The sequence below is a fragment of the Camelina sativa genome, chromosome 15, assembly GCF_000633955.1.
Source record: "Camelina sativa cultivar DH55 chromosome 15, Cs, whole genome shotgun sequence".
NCBI lineage: Eukaryota > Viridiplantae > Streptophyta > Magnoliopsida > Brassicales > Brassicaceae > Camelina > Camelina sativa.
In genome coordinates, this window is record NC_025699.1 from 26,270,387 (window position 1) to 26,275,229 (window position 4,843).

General features: G+C 33.9%; 1 pseudogene; it reads right to left on the bottom strand.

The window, feature by feature from the left end:
• Window positions 2,168-3,892, bottom strand: LOC104748812 (annotated as a pseudogene).

Sequence of the window (4,843 nt, forward strand, 5' to 3'; positions counted from 1 at the left end):
ATATATATATATATATATATATATATATATATATATATATTTACCCAAGCATGTTAACGAGATCCTATATGACAACCATTAACAAGAGTTCAATATTCCTAAATTATGTGTTATAATGAATGATGTTTGCGTTGATGAAAGAGATATTCATAGCCAGTAATTAAAAGTGAGTGAAATCTGTTGAAAACCCTCAAATCTTAATCTTCGTCGATTTTGTGGTAACATCGAATTAAACGGTGATAAAGAAAACATTATGATCATTAACTGTTTATCGATCTTGCACTGACTTATAAAATGCAATTAGGTAAGTTCGATAAACAACAATGATCAAGTAACATCATACATTTATTTCTTTGTCACAGTATAATTCTATGTTACCAAAAGATTAACGAAGATCAGATTTAAGGGCGTTCATGTGAATTCAGTATGATGGTTTAGTTGTCTAATGTTGTGTTCTAATAGTACAAGTTTGAATCCATACTGTGTACTTTATGAGTCTTCTTTTATTTTTCTTGACTCATATTTTCCTTTTATTTTGCTCACATTTTTCTTTTGTTTGGCTCACATTTTCTTTTTGTTCTTTGTTCTATAGACTTTTTTATATACATGTGTTTTAATTCGAGAAAATATGGTTTCCAAATGAATATTTTTTATATAGGCTAATTATATGAATAAGTCTCTTTGTATCAAATGTATACAATCTATAGGACACTTACAACAAGATATTAATTAGTAACTAAACAGCTAGCATAAATCAGAAGAAATATAGAACACTTACAACAAGAGATTTTGCAGAATCTCCCTCTACTAAAATCAATGTGCAGAGTCTGGATTTTTCCCCTCCAGCTTCTTTAGCATCATCTAATTTTTCGACGTAAACCATGCCAAGATTTGCTATTTCAGCATCTTTGTCATGCTTAGAAGTTTTTCATGGAAGCACTGCTTCGCCAGAAAAAGATTCTCATCTAGAAGAAACATAAAACAACAAAGGAATTAAACATTACGTACATCACTGACCTAACAAGGCAAATTAAACATGTGCATACATTTCTTTAGAATATAGGCTAATTATATGAATAAGTCTCTTTGTATCAAATGTAAGATTTCAATATGTTTAATCCAAACAATTTGAATTTCAATATCCAATTGTATTATATTCTCTAGATATTTTAACATACATCTTTCTAAATTTATAGAATTTTCTGTAATTCTTGATCTAAATGAAAATTTTAGAAATAATAATAATAATGTAATATTCTAACTTTAAATATAAAATTTTAATAAAGATACTAACAATTTTTTTATCATAACTAGACAACTTATACTGTGAATTTTTTGATTTAACAATTTTTTTAAATAGAACGAAATTTGATGGTGCCTTAGGCCATCATTAGTGGTGGTTGCTTCCCCCAAATTCCTTTAATAAAAAATACAAACAGGAGAGAGAAAGAGAAGAACCGTTGCTGAAGTTACCGGGGAAAGAATCGTTGCTCAATATTTTTCAACACATGTCAATTTCTTACTAGTCATATATTAAATATTAATTTTTTTCTTTGAGCAACGGTGACATGTTCTCTCCAGTAATGATGCTTTTAATAATACTACAAATTAAGAGGTTGTGTTAACATATCTATTATATTTTTCATCAGTCTTAAAAGCCTTCACCAATCGGGGCCATAGTATTAAGTTATTAACAATCATTCCATCATTAGTTGGATTTAGTTTTAGAGTAAATTGCAACACCATGTAATTGTAAGGGCATGTGATAGTTTTCACCATTACAAAAGTAAAAAAATAATGAAAAATAGGAGCGAGAAGTAGTGAAAAGTGAGAATCAATTGTCAAATGAAATTTTTTGAGAACTTCATGAGAGACTACACATACATGTGGCAACAGATAATTGATTTAAATTTTTATTTTTCTTAAAATTTAAATAAATAACTAAATTAATCAATTAACATTAAAATAATATATTTGAGAGACCGTGGAAATCTCTCCCCACTGCAAATGCTCTAATTATGCTTTTGAAACTTCACAATATAGCTCATGACAAAGATATTTCCCGAGGAAGTAGCTAAAGATAAACCAAAATAGAATTAACTTCTTCCAAAGATAATTGATGTTATTACAAAAGAACTATCTTCGCGGTTCAGAAACCATCTAAGGTTTATTCTATCTCAAAACTGTCCATGCTGGATGTCCAAATACAAAACCAAGAACAAAAATCCTTCTCGAACAATTTGTAGTATATGGAGTTCGGGCAACGCTGGTCACACTTATAACAAATCGGTCGAGTATGACTATTGTTGCCAAGAATTTTCATCGATTCAGAGCCAAAATAGAACGTGTAACCTGACTTGACGTAAATGGAAGATTCAAATATACACTCGAGGTGGACAGTGATGCAACATTTGTTGCATGAGTAGAACCATTCTCTTGGATTTACTTCTTTCTCGCATACTTCACACCAATATGCTTTCTCTGCATCTTCTCCGTAGCATAGTGAGAGAGGATGTGCATCATATTTGTAATTTAACTCATACGGAATTGTAGCGCATCGATAACACATAGCAAATGAACATGTAGTGCATTGTAGATAATACTCACTACGAACACTATCTTTGCAGCCAGGGCAATAAATGATACCTTTTCTTGAATATGATGTTGAGATGAATATAGGATGCTCATGATTTTTGTGGGTGAATAACTCAGGAACTAAAATGCAACGAACATCTAACTGAAAGTCATCATCGTCGCAATCAGTTTTTGATGAGCATTTGTACCTGAAACCAGTGGACTCACGGGCACAAGTCGAACAACTTGTGGAATTGTAATCGAATATGGGAGAAGGGTCTAGAACCAGAGGATGCTTATGCAATGCATGAGCCAATTTTCTAGGAAGACCAGCACATACCTCATGAAGAAAGAACTCACATTGTATACAATTGTAGAAATCATAAGAGTCTATACGAAGGATGCACGCTTGACATTGTTTCTTTGCGTCTCGAACACTATCATACTTCTCAAGCTTTAGATGATGTTCATGACAAAAGTACTTTATCATATTATCACCCACTTTCTTGAATGGCGCAATATCTTCACTTTCATCGGGTTCTTCTGGTTCCCATTCGAGTTCTCTCCCGTCCCAAACGTTCCTATGTGTTGCACATTTCGAATGGGCAACATAAGAACAACCTTCATGATCGCAAGAATACTGGCCATATTTGATGTCGACCATCTTGTAGCAAACTCGACAAGATGGAGTTGTGGGTGGAAGGAAAGGAGTGTGAGAGAGACGATGTGGGTGACGCGTGATTTTTATGACACGCGGTATGTCAATACAACTCTTATGAACCACATAGTTGCATTGGAAACAAGCATAACTTGGTTCCAACAAACTAACCAGCCCACAAGCTACACATGGAATTAAGAGGGGCCAAGGGAATAAAGAGAGTGAATGATGATGGCTTTTTGGTTTTGCGATAGTAAGAGTTGGAAAACCGTGGGAGCAAGAAAGATCCAAACAAAAGTTACATATAGAACAACAATAGAATTGTGATCCATCTCCCAAATCATCTCCACACCAATTACATTTCTTGAATATGTAACCATGTTCGGCTTTGTTAGATATGATCTCTATTTGAGTGGTGAGGGTGAGAGGATGTTAAAGGTGATAAGGGTGTGTCAGCTTCCTCGGATACAAATGACAAGTATCGTGGAACTCCACATCGCAAGTAGTACAAGAGTAATAGAAGGTAGCCAACGGTGAGGGTTCTTCTTTGTCGCACGCGAAGCAACCTGATGGAGGGATTCTTCCAGCTCTACGGGAAAGGGTGTGAGGGTGGGTTGGATGAGATAAACGGCATATTGGCTCTTCCTCATCAGCAGCCATTTTTTTTTTACAGTTTTGGTTATGATCCAATATGTTTGTATGAAACAGATATACTCACACCTCTCCCATCGTGTGGAGATGACTTCACTAAATGTGGGCACAAGTTAACATGGTTAGCGAATAAATAATGTAGACTCAATATACAAATTATATAAAGTACAAATTGTACCAATACAAATGACACAAAATTAAATTTATAGACAACTTCATTAAAGTTTTCTCCATGATCTGTGTCTCTCCAGACTGTCCATATCAACGATTAACAATAATTTATTTTGGCCAACGAATTTATCACTACAAGTGTTTTAGTATTAACTAAATTAGAAGAATACGTAAGAGTTACAGGGTGTTTTGATCTTACTTTCAAACATTAATATAGAAAGAAAATGAAAAGTCTTTGTTTATTTGAAAGCATGGAATTGTGAGCAGTCGACAACTTGTCACGGAAACCAACGCGAGGGTGGTCGGTCCCGTTCACCCCGCGACCATTGACTTTAAATAGAGTGGGTTGGGCTTCAGTATGGTTTCAATAATTAAGCTTATGTATTTGAGATCTAACTGTGACACACAAATTAATATGAAATTTGCCTGACTTCACAAGATTGATAGGTCCATCTATTTTGTCATCGTATAGGTTTGAGTAATTTTGAACATGGTAAACAATACCAGTCTACTTACCAAATCATCACTAGGGTTATCACTTATCAGGGTCTGATAACACTAGCAATGGGCTAACAAATTACTTTGCTTTGTGTAATCACTGATTCGTTGATATATCTGGTCTACAGTGAATAATTACTTGTTTCCCCGTAACTGTTTTGGCGACAAGTCGTCGCTGAAATATACCACAGAACCAATAACTACTAAACAAATAATTAGTAACCATGATACAAACAATCAAAATGTTGTTTCTCGTCGTTAGTAACTAGAACTTCAGCAACAATGAAATAA